The sequence below is a fragment of the Narcine bancroftii genome, chromosome 13, assembly GCF_036971445.1.
Source record: "Narcine bancroftii isolate sNarBan1 chromosome 13, sNarBan1.hap1, whole genome shotgun sequence".
NCBI lineage: Eukaryota > Metazoa > Chordata > Chondrichthyes > Torpediniformes > Narcinidae > Narcine > Narcine bancroftii.
The window spans coordinates 24,673,455-24,687,924 of NC_091481.1; the positions used below are offsets into that span (position 1 = coordinate 24,673,455).

At 40.9% G+C, this 14,470-nt stretch overlaps 2 protein-coding genes across 24 annotated transcripts in view; one reads left to right on the top strand and one right to left on the bottom strand.

The window, feature by feature from the left end:
* The window catches only part of anks1b (ankyrin repeat and sterile alpha motif domain containing 1B), an 823,124-nt gene that overhangs the window by 800,934 nt on the left and 7,720 nt on the right, over positions 1-14,470 (top strand). For 17 of the 18 annotated variants that reach the window (XM_069908369.1, XM_069908365.1, XM_069908363.1 and 14 more), the window contains 5 exons: positions 2,453-2,499; positions 5,780-5,991; positions 10,083-10,104; positions 10,475-10,556; positions 11,840-11,921. The gene's annotated coding sequence lies outside the window, so the exon portion shown is untranslated. The remainder of the gene's footprint in view (positions 1-2,452; positions 2,500-5,779; positions 5,992-10,082; positions 10,105-10,474; positions 10,557-11,839; positions 11,922-14,470) is intronic. The other variant, XM_069908364.1, reaches the window with a different exon arrangement.
* The window catches only part of apaf1 (apoptotic peptidase activating factor 1), a 189,055-nt gene that overhangs the window by 11,364 nt on the left and 163,221 nt on the right, over positions 1-14,470 (bottom strand). The window contains exon 28 of one of the 6 annotated variants that reach the window (XR_011347951.1): positions 11,993-12,163. The exons of the other annotated variants lie outside the window; for them this stretch is intronic. The gene's annotated coding sequence lies outside the window, so the exon portion shown is untranslated. The remainder of the gene's footprint in view (positions 1-11,992; positions 12,164-14,470) is intronic. 6 annotated transcript variants of the gene reach the window in all.

Sequence of the window (14,470 nt, forward strand, 5' to 3'; positions counted from 1 at the left end):
GGGGTCTTCGGTTATTCTTTTTCCCTCCACATACTTAGAAAATCTCTTGGGATTATCCTTAATGTTATTGCCAGAGCCACCCGCTGTCCTCTTTTTATCCTTCTTGTTTCCTTTTATAGCTTGCTTCTCAGTTCTCCAAACTCCTCCAGGTATACACATGATCCCCAGCTGCTTATACCATTTTGCAGCACCTTTCCCTTGAAGAGAACCTGAATTTCCCTCGTAATCAAAGCTTCTTCGGCACTTGCATGTTTGACTCTTAGCAGGAACGTACATGTCAATGCACCTTTAAAAACTTCTCAATTCCTAACATTCCTCTTCCTTCAAGCAACCTATTCCAAATAAATGTTGACCTTTAAAGGATTCTTTCCTGATGACAACCCTTTGGCAAGGTTATTCATTATGATACACATCTACCTGCTCTGACAGCAGAAACATCATTTTAGTTTTATTCCAACATCTGGAAAAGCCAGAAGGATCAGTAATCATCATAATTTAACAAATGAAGAAACCGCACTGTGTGCTAGAAATACCTAAACTCACACATGACTAAAATTATTACGATATATCAAAATCTTCCACTGAAAAGGTGACTTGTTTATTTGCTGACTGTTTGATCAAAGTCGTGTCAGCAGAAATGACCGCTGTACAAAATGAAAATCAGGAATGAAAGAATGAAAATGAAAGCAAACAATAAGGCAGTTGTTGAGCGATTGTTCAGTACCTCCCTGGATCTCAAAATCTATTATCATGCAACAGATTAATTTAGTACTGCACTCAAAGTAACATTTTGTTTGACCTTCACCATAGTATAGACAACCTCTGTATTCTGGGGAGAAGGGGATGGGCGTTGAATTCTTAGAAGATAATGCCCTTTCCTATTTTATTCAGTTTAGTTGATTAAACCTTTTTAATTGTTTTAATTAGATGTGAGCATTTTCTCTTTTACAATTTTACATTTCTTAATAGCACTTTCATTCAATTATGCTTGGTTGTCTTTGGATAAGACTTAGGAGCGGAATTATGACATTTAGCCTATTGAGTCTGCTCCACCAATCAAATCAAGGTGGATGTATTTTTTCTTTCAACTCCATTTGGAATATTTGGATAAATAACACCCAGAGAGCCTGTAGATGGGTCTTAACCAGCTCTCACGGCAATCCCGGAAACAAGGTCTGCCAATTATGTTTAGCAAGTTCCTGAACTACACAGGAAGCTTGAGTCCAGCAATAGTCTTTGGGCCAGGGTTTTATTGTAAGTAAGAACTTTCTCCAAGATCAGGTAATTGACAAGGCAGTAGAAGATTCAATCTCTCAGGTTCACAACCACCTCCTCTTCCACCAAATTCAATATAACTTGGTTATTAACTATGCCACATTAAATTTTACATGCAAATAGACAGAATTGCTGGGAGAAGAAAAAAAATGGGATTTTACTGGAACAGAGAAGATGCAAATATTGAAAACAACTGTGTAGGCGATGACTGCTTCCTTTAGTAAACAGAAGATTTTGAGAATGATCAGGCATGATGGATAGAGAAGGAGAATGTTTCCACTGGTGGATCTATCTAGTCAATTAGATTTAAACACGACAGTTACCAATAGTATGATCGTGTCAACATCACATAGAGTGCAAGAGAAAAATTCAGTGTTAATGCGAGCATGAGAAAAAAAGAAACTGGAAATGGGCAAGAAGATAGTAAATCATAAAAGAGAGAGAAGACATGATCAGGAAAAAGAATGGCGTTCATCAGTTGATCTGTTCCTGTGTGGCCAGTTCTGTTATCCCATATGAGCTAAGCCACAAAATTTTAAAGCTCACATCCTCAACTGATGTTCCTGCAATTTTTCTGTGAGAAAACTGACAAAGGGAAGCAGCTTGTAATTTCTGAAGCAATGCTGTGAATCAAAGCATTGTATTTTAAATGTTGTTATTTAGAATGATGCATTCTGTATGTTCTTTACTTAACAGGTTTAGCACCATTCATAATTTACATGTCATTTTCATTTTGCTTCACCATCTTTTAGATAACATTAATTCCTAAGTATAACTGGATAAGTAAAATATAACTCAAGTTGCCTCAGAGAGTTCAAAAAAATGTTGATTTGCATAATTCTAAATCGGACTAAAAGTTAAATCAGTATTACCCAAGGAATGGTTCTGTTCAGGGTTCAGTGGCACATCAATGCACTGGACTTCAAATGTAAAGAATAACAACAAGTTAAAAAAAAGTTGGCTAGTAAAGACCCCCCCCCCCCCAGCTAAATAGCTTCAAACTGACATACAAGTGTACCAAATGAGTAACGTCAATTGCATTGTCCAAAAAAACTGTTCACGATAAAGCCGCAGCAAGACACCCTTCTTTGTAACTGATACCAATGGTTGAGACAAACTCAAAATAGGAGTCACTAGGATGCTGTGAAATGAACAATTACTTTCTTTCATGTTGCAGGTTTAATCCCTAGCGCAGAAGAGATGGCTCGGAACCAGAACATGAAGGTACGTTGGCCTCCCATTGCTGAAAACCATGTGGCACATATTAGGTGAAAACAGAAATGCACACAGCTGCTGTGATTCAGTTGTTGAATAGCTTGTCAAATCAATAACCTCACTCACAGTAAAGAAAAGACTGCTTGGGCAAGACATCAAAATGCAGCCTGAATTAGATTTCAATATTGAGTCACAATGAGCATCTATGAACATGATACCAATGTTCATTTTCCACTGTGCCTTCAGTCTTATGTACAAAAATACAATAAATGCTCAAAGCAATGTATTCATTGTTCTGGCACAAAATGCTTAATGGTTTGAAACCTAATAATTGATCAAACAATTGTGCAAAGCACTCAAGATTTTGGTTCATGCCAGTTCATGTTTTTAGTGCATCAAAACTATATTAATAAAAATAAACTAAAGGATTAGAGAGGTAAGGAATTAATGAATGACTATATTTTTGTTAAGAAATGAGGCATATTTGAAGACTATGGCAATGTGACTTTAAAGCTGCTGAGATGCTTGATAGGTTTCATATTTGTAACTGAAAACCAAGAACTAGTTTGTGTGTCCCAGTGCAATACTAAATATAAATCATTAATTAGAGATGATTTGGTTTTACAGTTTTGCAGAAAAAAATGGTGCCATTGTGAGAGGAATAGAATATTCTCTTATCAGTTCAAAATAAATCTTGCTGAGTGCTTTGTGCTTAGAAACATAGAAGATAGGAGCAGGAGTAGGTCATTCGACCCTTCAAGCCTGCTCCGCCATTCAACGAGATCATGGCTGATCTTAAAGTTCAGTACCCCGTCCCCGCCTTCTCTCCGTATCCTTTAATACCCTTATACTGAAGAAATAGATCTAATTCCCTCTTAAATAGATTTAATGAACCTGCCTCTACTGCCCTCTGTGGCAATGAATTCCACAGATTCACCACCCTCTGGGTAAAGAAATTCCTCCTCATCTCGGTCCTAAATGGTTTGCCTATTATCCTCAAACCATGGCCCCGGGTTCTGGATTTTCCCATCCTTGGAAACATCCCATCTGCATCCATTCTGTCCAGTCCTGCCAGAATTTTATAGGTCTCTATGAGTTGTCCTTTGCACGGGCTTATGATAAAAGAAAGAAGGGACTTCATCAATAAATGTTACAGATGGGTTATAAGTGTAGCCTGCACATTGTAAGTGAATAATGCCTGAAAGTGTAAAATTTAGCTTTTAACACAAATGCTTATGTAACTTTCCAAGCTTATTTAGCTTCAAGAAATTAGTTTACATTAGTTTCACACTACTGCACATGTTCAAAATAAGCTGCCTAAGTAACCGTTATTTTTTGTAAACCCAACCTGAGAAATACTGAAGTACTCTCAACCAGCAGAGAAAGCAAAGAAATCAATCATTGATAATGTTTAATGTTAATTGTGATACCAAAAGATGTGGAAATCGTTCTTTCTGATGTACATTGACGGCTTGACCGTTGAAGTTGTCAAGAGTATTAAGTTCCTTGGAGTGCACTTGGCGGAGAATCTCACCTGGTCCCTCAAGACCAGCTCCATAGTCAAGAAAGCCCAGCAGCACCTCTACTTCCTGTTAAGGCTAAGGAAAATTCATCTCTCACCCTCCATCCTTACTTACTACATTCTACAGAGGATGTACTGAGAGCATCCTGTGCCTGGTTTGGAAGCTGTACCACCTCAGACTGCAAGGCCCTGCAGAGGATAGTGCAGTCAGTGGAAAAGATCATGGGGGGGGGTCTCTTACTACCATGAAGGGCATCTACAACACTCGATGCAGGCGAAAGGCAATGAACATTGTGAAGGGCTCCAAACACCCCTCATGGTACCTGCCATCTAGCATGAAGTACAGTAGCACTCAGGTCCTTACGCCCAGTTTGGGCAACAGTTTTTTCCCAAAGCCATCAGATTCCTGAATTCCCAGAACACATGTTAATAGAATACTGTAGACTTTATTGCATACGTTGTAATATTTCAATGTGTTTAACTTCTAACTTAAATTTATGTAAATATGGACCATGTCAGCATGGGATAAGCGCTGGAGAAATCAACGTCCATAGGAAAAAAGCAATCAACATTTTAGGTCTGATTGCCTTTTTTCCTATGGATGCAGTGTGACCTGCTGAGTTTCTCCAGAACATTTGTGTATTGTACTCGACCCCATCATCTGCAGACTACCTTGTTTAATTCTATCTGATGTTCTTCCCTATAAACAAAATGCTTCTAACAGTATCCAAACATATGTTTTGCTGGGAGTCACAATCTGATGTACGTCATAAAGCTTATACTAAAAATCTACTTAAAAATATTGAGACTGCAGTAAGGTAGAAAACTGCCCAGGATCATCCCAAACCAAATGGTGAGTTCTTCAACAATGTGTAACACTATCACATTGGTGGATCAGTCCAAATAAAATCCGTTGAACAATTAAAATATATTTATATTTTAATAACTATGTTCAATAATAATATAAAACATTATATTAAAATATATTATTAAGTTCAGCTTAATAAATATTTTCAAGTTATCTTTATTTATCATTCAGACCATGCTTGCAGGGTAAAGACGAGATAGAGTTTCTCCAGGACCATGGAGCAAATTTACATAAATATAGGTTAGAATAGAAGTGAAACACATTTAAAATATTTAAGACTTGTACATTAACATTCCACGGTACCCAATCACCAAATGTTCTGAATGCTCAGGAATCTTATGGCTTGAGGGAAATAGCTCTTGGCCAAGAGGTGTCCTTCACAATGTTTATTGTCTTTCGCCTGAATCGAGTGATGTAAATATCCTTGATGGTTGGAAAAGAGCCCCCAATGATCTTTTCCTCTGATTTCACTATCCTCTGCAGTGTCTTACGGTCTGAGGAGGTACAGCTTCCAAACCAGGCACTGATGCAGTTGCACAGGATGCTCTTAGTACATCCTCTGTAAAATGTAGTGAGCGTGCGGATGAACTTTCCTCAGCCTTCACAGGAAGCAGAGGCACTGCTGGGCTTTGTTGACAATGGAGCTTGTGTTCTTCACCAAATGTACTCCAAGGAGCTTGATATACTCTTGACTACCTCAACCATGGAGCCATCAATAATCAACGGCATGTGGTTCTTTCCCCACCCCCCCTCCCACCCCTCTCCGCCAGCCCTTTTGAAGTCAACAACCATCTCTTTTGTTTTATTTTGATGTTCAGATACAGGTCATTGGCAGTGCACCAGTCTGTTAGTGACTGCAGTTCATCTCTGTACGCTAACTCATCATTCTTACTGACCAGGTCCACCGCGCTTGTATCGTCAATAAACTTGATGATGTGGTTCGAGCTGTGTTTAGCTGCACAGTTGTTGGTCAGCAAAGTGAAAAAAATTGGACTCAGCCCCCTAACCACCCCGCCCCCCCCGTACTCAGTGTGATGGTCTTGGAGGTGCTGTTACTGATCTGGACTGCTTGAGGTCTCCCCAAAAAGAACTCAAGAATCCAATTGCATAGGTAGGTGTTTAGACCCAGTAGGCTCAATTTCCTTATAAGGTACTGTGGTATGATTGTATTGAATGCTGAGCTGAACTTTATAAACAGCATTTGAACATACGAGTACTTGTTTTCCAGGTGGATGAGGGCCAGTGACGATGGCATCGTCTGTAGAGTGGTTGGGTCTGTATGTGAACTGCAGGGGGTCAAGTGACAGGGGTAGCAGGAGCTTGATGTGCCCCATGACGAGCCTCTCAAAACACTTCATGATGATGGGCAGTAGTCACTGAGACAGGACACACGGCACAGGGACAGTGGTGGCTGCTTTGAAGCATGTTGGGAGATGTAAAAGATTTCAGAGAGAACATCTAGCTGAGCTGCATATCCCCTGAGCACTCTGCCTGGAATGTTATCCAGTCCAGCAGCTTTCTGCAGGTTGACCTTGCTTTGCTCTCTTTTCTTATCAGCCACTGCAAGACACAGCACAATGTCATTTGGAGGAGAGGCAGCCTTCTTTGCTACAACATCGTTTTTCGCCTCAAAGCGCATGTAGAAGTTGTTCAGTGCATCTGAGGGAGGCATCGCCAGTACAGACTGATGATGTAGTCCTGTGGTTGGTGATGTCTTGGATGCCCTTCCACATGCGTTGCATGTCCTTGCTGTCCAGGAAGTGATTGTGAATGTGCTGGGCATGCACATGCTTTGCTTCCCTGATGGTCTTAGACAGCTTGGCTCTTGCAATAGCTAGGGCTACGTCGTCTGTTCAGAAGCCTGAGTCTTAAGTTTCTGAGCAGCACACATACCTCCGCTGTTATCCAAACACTTACTGATGTATCCAGTCACTGATGCAGTTGCTGCTTCATTGAATATGTTCCAGTTAATATTTCCCTTGCAACCATTCATGTCCATTGAAATAAATAGAGTCACTAATCCTGTGGTAGGATTTCCCAGCCTAACTGCTGAGGCACGACAGCACTTTGTGTTGTCCGGTGCACTCAATGAGGAAGACAATGCAGGAGTGTTGGGCAAGCAGATGCTTGAGTTGGCTCAGAAATCCCAAACTTTCCAACACCATTGATGGACATTTTCAGCAAGTTCTGGCCACTACATATACATGTGAAGCTATTTTCACCATCCATATATTTTGCAATTCATCTAGTTTAAGAACATAAGAAAAAGAAGCAGGAGTCGGCCATTCAGTAAGATCGTGGCTGATCTGATTATATGCTCATCTGCAGCTACCTGCTCTTTCCCCATATCCCTTAATTCCCATATCGTGCAAAGATCTATCCAATCTTGTCTTAAATTTGTTTATTGAAGTAGCCTCCAATGCTTCCATGGGCAGAGAATTCTATAGATTCTCCACTCTCTATCCTCCTCATCTCCACCCTAAATCCACGACCTTGAATCTATTCCCCTTAGTTCCCGCCTCATCTACCAATGGAAAAAACTTCCTTGCTTATAATACCTCAAAAACATTTAATGGTTTTTCATTGGCTCGTCCTATTATAGATAACCATTTTTTTCAACTGTCTTTGTTGGACGCAGGTTTCAAGGAATAGCATAGAATAGATATTCAAAGTTTTAATGATCTCTTTATTTGAGATAATTTTGCCTCTTTCGAACAATTATCAGCTAAATTTAATCTTTCCAATAGTCACTTTTTTAAAATATTTACAAATTAAACATTTTGTTCAGGCTAAGCTTTTGGATTTTCCGTGAATTTCCAACACTAATATCCAACACTGATATTCTTGATCTGTTTTTTTAATTTACAGTTTTATTTTCATGGTGGATTAACATAATGTATTTATAATAATTTATTGGATATAAATTCAATGTGGGATCAAGAGCGATTGGGAATAAGATTTGAACTTAAAATTTTTAGATGAAGATTAGTACTCTACTTTTGGCTTGATGACTGCACATTTTGTGTAAGACATTGCTTATTACAATTTAAGGTAGTACACAGAACTCTTATGTCCAAACCAAAGTTTTTTGAGGCGGTGACAAAAGAAATCGATGAGGATAGAGAGGTAGATGTGGTCTACGTGGATTTTACCAAGGCATTTGACAAAGCCCCCCACAAGAAAGTCATGAGGCATAGGATCAGTGGAACCTTGGCTGTGTGGATAAAAATTGGCTTGCTAGAAGGAAGCAGAGAGTAGTAGTGGAAAGGAAATATTCTGCCTGGAGTGCTGCAGGGATCTGTTCTGGGACCCCTGCTCTTTGTGATTTTTATAAATGATCTGGATGAAGAGGTGGAAGGATGGGTCAGTAAGTTTGTGGATGATATAAAGGTTGGCGGAGTGTTTGGATGGAGCTGAAGGTTTTTGAAGGTTATAAGAGGACAAAGAAAAGTGATAAATGGATTTCAATCCAGGTAAGTAAGTGTGAGGCATTTTGGAAGGACGAACCAGAGGGTCGAGTGCAGGGTTAATGGTTAGTTACTTCAGAGTGTGGATGAATAGAGAGACCTTGGGGTGAAAATCCATACATCTCTCTAGGTCACTGCACAGGTTGATAGGATAGTTAAGAAGGCCTATTGGATGCTGGGCTTCTTTAATGGGGGAATTGAGTTCAGGAGTAGAGAGGTCATGTTGCAACTCAACAAATATCAGGTGAGACCACACTTGGAATATTGTGTTCATTTCTGGTCTCCTCATTATAGGAAGGATGTGGAACCTATGTAGAGGGTTCAGAGGAGATTTACCAGCATGTTGCCTGGACTGGAAAACAAGTCTTATGAGGCAAGGTTAGCAGAGCTGGGACTTTTCTCTTTGGAGCGTAGAAGGATGAGAGGAGACGATAGAGGTCTACAGATTATGAGAGGCATAGATAGGGTGGACAGCCAGCCCATTTCCCAGGGCAGGAATAGCAAACGACAGAGGACATATGGACAGTTTTTTTTTACAGAGTTGTGGGTGTCTGGGATGGTGGTGGAGGCATTTAAGAGGCTCTTAGACAGGCACATAGATGAAGGAAAAATAGAGGGTTACGGGACAGGGTAGGTTTAGTACTCTGGATATTAGTTGGCACAACATTGAGGCTTGCAAATGCAACCTCATCAATACCCTGTACAGTTCCCTGCTCCTAAATTCAATCCATCTAGCAATGAAGGTAACATTCCATTTATCTTCCCGATAGCCTGCAAACAAAGGTTTGAAAGGCAATAATGTCACTTAAATCACTGTACTGGTTCCATTCCTTAGGTGTATCTTACAGAATGGCAATTTAGTCATCAACTTTCACTCCATTTGAAAGAATACAATTCAATCCCAGACTGACTTGATTCATCACATGAAAAAAGATCACACTGTAAGAAATGTTGGTTCAATTAATTTACATATCTGTTCCTGGGATAGCCTCTTAACTGCTTTAATGCTACGACATCTAACTAAATCTGAAATTTGATATTTAGTGATGAGTTCTCTACCTTACTGACCAGGCCAAGCTGGTGGAGTTGCTGCTTTGCAATGCCAAAGACCTGGCTTCAATACTGACTTCAGTTTTTATCTCCTTGGGGTTTGCATGTTCTCTCCGCAGCTGTGTCATTTCATCCATGTGGTTCCCTTCTCTCCGCATCCCAAAGACATTAATTGACCATTGTAAATGGCCACTAGTGTGCAGGGGTGGAATAACAAAAAAGTGGGCTTAGTGCAAATGGGTGGTTGATAGCAGATGTGGACAGTGGACCAAGAGGCCTGTTTCTATGGTGTGCCTATTTTGTCCAATGACTGAGCTACTCTCTAGCCTCTGACTTCAATCAAGCTCATAAACACTCCGAATGCTTACTGCATTAAATAGCAACAGGATGTATTCTGATGGTTTGTAAAAGTCTGCGAAGCAGATATTATTTATTTCCTAGGACAAAAGAGTTTGGTGGGGGGGTAGGGTGTTGTATTCAGCCTATCTGATATACTTCTGGCTTCCATCAATCCCATTTCTTCCTTAATCCCTTGTAGCCTTGCAATCTAATTGTTTCTCACATTTGCAAGATTATTTGAATTAATGTTATCTAAAATAATGTAAGGCAAATGTTTTAACCCTTTGGACTCTCTGTGTCCCTGTTTTCCATGACTCATGCCCAACCACCAACTGGTTCATACCAGGAACAGCTAGTTTGTGAATCAAGTAAGTACATTTTTGAACCAATTTTGTTGAAATATATTTAATTGCTTTAGTATTTTTTTTAAAATAGATTTGAACTATTCTGAATGTTGAGAACATTCTAAATCCCTGATTTATATGGCATCAGATTAGAAACTGTCAAATATTTTATTGGCTTGTTGGGCCTTTCCAGTGATAGCGCTACAGCCTCACCATTTTGGATCAAGACATCAAGAAATATGGAATGTTACATCAATACTGAGTGTGTAGGTGAACAGAGAGAATAAGTAACATGCTGGAGGCAGCAAATCTAATAGATTAATTTTTTTGTTGTTTAAAAGTTGGTACAGCCTACATCTAATAACACTGGACAACATTCTTTTTTTCCCAAAAGGTTTGCTTCCCAAACAAAATGGGGGATTATAACAGACAACTTCAAGCTGAAAACAAAGATAATTTCAGAATTGCTGGTTCAGGTAGGAAGTTGGAAAAACATTAAATTAACTTTTATTGAATTTAGTATGTTTAATTGCAAAATTATACTGACCCAGTCTGGAGTACTTAATCCGAAACCCTTGGGGGAGAGAGTGTTCCGAATTTTGGATTTCGGAAAGCCAGATTTAAGCCCACCTGAATTGTGCTGCCGTATCCACCCCCACCCCCTTCCAGTCGTGCTGCTGTCTCCACGCTTCCTCCCCCACCCCGCGCTGCCCGTCTCTCTCTCCATTTTCCAGATTTTAGATGTCTAAAATTATGTATTATGAAAGGAGTGTCCAAAAGGTTAATATATAACCAACTGCATTAATTAAAAAGTTTTTCACAGTTGACGTAAGTATTGTGGTAGATAACAGGCTTTAAAAAATCTCCAAGATGATAAAATCTGGTGAAGATGACTGCATGGTTCTGCAATGATCCAACACTTTGGGTTCATGTCAGCTTGAATAATTAATGCAGTATTTACATTATTTTTAAACGAAGTTTTCATGCACACAAATCAACTGGTTTCATTACACCTATTTGTTCACAACCGTACATCATTGGTTCAGCTTTTAAATCAAAGGTCATGTATTGAATGAAAGTTGCTTGGAAATGCAAGGGGTAGTTTCATATGGATGAGTTTGCATTTCTCAGTGTAATTGCCAGCAAGTTTGAGATTCTCATGCAAATCTTTTTTAAAATTAATTGACCACAATATCACATTTTTTTCCCCCCACATTATTTTACAAGTATGATAGAGAATAAGTTGAATGGCTCTCCTGTATGGAAAGCAAAATATAATGGTTGAGAATGTGCTGCCAGCTGTCCTCAATTTGTGATACAGCCCTTCAGGAGTTGTACCAGGGAATCCTCTGCTGGACCCAGAGCAGGAACAGCTAGTTTGTGAATCAAATAAGTAAATTTTTGAACCAATTTTTAAAAATAGATTTGAACTATTCTGAATGTTGAGAACATTCTAAATCCCTGATTTATATGGCAGTTGCTGAAGGCTCAGATTAGAAACTGTCAAATATTTTACGGCATTTTATTGGCTTGTTGGGCCTTTCCAGTGATAGCGCTACATCGTCCAACAGCCTCACCATTTTGGATCAAGACATCAAGAAATATGGAATGTTACATCAATACTGAGTGTGTAGGTGAACAGAGAGAATAAGTAACATGCTGGAGGCAGCAAATCTAATAGATTAATTTTTTTGTTGTTTAAAAGTTGGTACAGCCTACATCTAATAACACTGGACAACATTCTTTTTTTCCCCAAAAGGTTTGCTTCCCAAACAAAATGGGGGATTATAACAGACAACTTCAAGCTGAAAACAAAGATAATTTCAGAATTGCTGGTTCAGGTAGGAAGTTGGAAAAACATTAAACTAACTTTTATTGAATTTAGTATGTTTAATTGCAAAATTATACTGACCCAAAAATGTTTTGCCACTGATTTTTCATTTGTACTCAGTATCTGATGCCTCTGGTGTCAGCGTGCAACAACAGTTGGCCAGCATTGATGGATTCCAGGAGCCCTGATACCACTTTTCCACGATTGCAATGTCTTGTGAAACTTTTCACGTGTTTGTCACAAACTTCCCTGCTGATTAATTGCACAGTCAAAGTGCAAATGCAGAAAATTAATTTTCAATGACATGTGGACTTCATGGTGGAAGAAAAGTACTCAGCCAAATCACATCATGAATCACCTAGTCCGTTGGTTCTCAACCTTTTTCTTTCCACTCACAGACTACTTTAAGTATTCACTATGTGAATACTCTTGATCATACACTAGCATCTTGTTTGGGACCTTGGCAAAAGCCTTCAGAAAGGCCAGTTAACCAGATCCATTGAATTTCAATGTTTTCTGAGTACTCTACATATTTAAGAATGGACTCTAGCAATTTTCCCATGACCAATGAACCACTGCTGGTCTATAATTCCATGTTTTTTTATTACATTTTTGGGCTACTTTAACAATCTTTCAATCTGAAGGAACTGATAGAGAGTCCAAATAATGTTGGGAAATTAGCATCAGTGCACAGACCATTTCTAAAGCCATTACCTGGCCAGGAATCCTGGGCAAGCATGGCGTCGGCAAGTGCAACGACAATGGGCGCCTCCTGTTGGAGCTCTGCGCAGAACAGCGGCTTGTCATTACAAACACCCTTTTTCAGCAGAGGGACAGCCTTAAGACCACCTGGATGCATCCCCGATCCAAACTCTGGCACCTCCTGGACTACATCCTGGTGCGAGAAAGTGACAAACGAGATGTGCTCCACACCAGGGTCATGCCTAGCGCGGAATGCCACACTGACCACCGGCTGGTTCGCTGCAAGCTCAACCTTCACTTCAAGCCAAAGCCCAGGAACAATAAAGCCCCCAGAAAGAGGTTCAATGTTGGAAAACTGCAGTCAGACGAAGCGAGAGGAAACTTCCAGGCAAACCTCAAAGCAAAGCTCGACGTTGCAACCCGCCTCCCGGACCCGTCCCCTGAAACCCTCTGGGATCAGTTGAAGACTACCATACTGCAATCCACTGAAGAGGTACTGGGCTTCTCCTCCAGGAAAAACAAGGACTGGTTTGACGAAAACAGCCAGGAAATCCAGGAGCTGCTGGCAAAGAAGCGAGCTGCCCACCAGGCTCACCTTACAAAGCCGTCCTGTCCAGAGAAAAAACAAGCCTTCCGTCGCGCATGCAGCCATCTTCAGCGCAAACTCCGGGAGATCCAAAATGAGTGGTGGACTAGCCTCGCCAAACGAACACAGCTCAGCGCGGACATTGGCGACTTCAGGGGTTTCTACGAGGCTCTAAAGGCTGTGTACGGCCCCTCACCCCAAGTCCAAAGCCCGCTGCGCAGCTCAGACGGCAAAGTCCTCCTCAGCGACAAGATCTCCATCCTCAACCGATGGTCAGAACACTTCCAATCTCTTTTCAGTACCAACCGCTCAGTCCAAGATTCCGCCCTGCTCCAGCTCCCTCAACAGCCCCTAAGGCTAGAGCTGGATGAGGTTCCCACCCTGGATGAGACATATAAGGCAATCGAACAACTGAAAAGTGGCAAAGCAGCAGGTATGGATGGAATCCCCCCAGAAGTCTGGAAGGCTGGCGGCAAAACTCTGCATGCCAAACTGCATGAGTTTTTCAAGCTTTGTTGGGACCAAGGTAAACTGCCTCAGGATCTTCGTGATGCCACCATCATCACCCTGTACAAAAACAAAGGCGAGAAATCAGACTGCTCAAACTACAGGGGAATCACGTTGCTCTCCATTGCAGGCAAAATCTTCGCTAGGATTCTACTAAATAGAATAATACCTAGTGTCGCCGAGAATATTCTCCCAGAATCACAGTGCGGCTTTCGCGCAAACAGAGGAACCACTGACATGGTCTTTGCCCTCAGACAGCTCCAAGAAAAGTGCAGAGAACAAAACAAAGGACTCTACATCACCTTTGTTGACCTCACCAAAGCCTTCGACACCGTGAGCAGGAAAGGGCTTTGGCAAATACTAGAGCGCATCGGATGTCCCCCAAAGTTCCTCAACATGATTATCCAACTGCACGAAAACCAACAAGGTCGGGTCAGATACAGCAATGAGCTCTCTGAACCCTTCTCCATTAACAATGGCGTGAAGCAAGGCTGTGTTCTCGCACCAACCCTCTTTTCAATCTTCTTCAGCATGATGCTGAACCAAGCCATGAAAGACCCCAACAATGAAGACGCTGTTTACATCCGGTACCGCACGGATGGCAGTCTCTTCAATCTGAGGCGCCTGCAAGCTCACACCAAGACACAAGAGAAACTTGTCCGTGAACTACTCTTTGCAGATGATGCCGCTTTAGTTGCCCATTCAGAGCCAGCTCTTCAGCGCTTGACGCCAGCTCTTCAGCGCTTGACGTCCTGCTTTGCGGA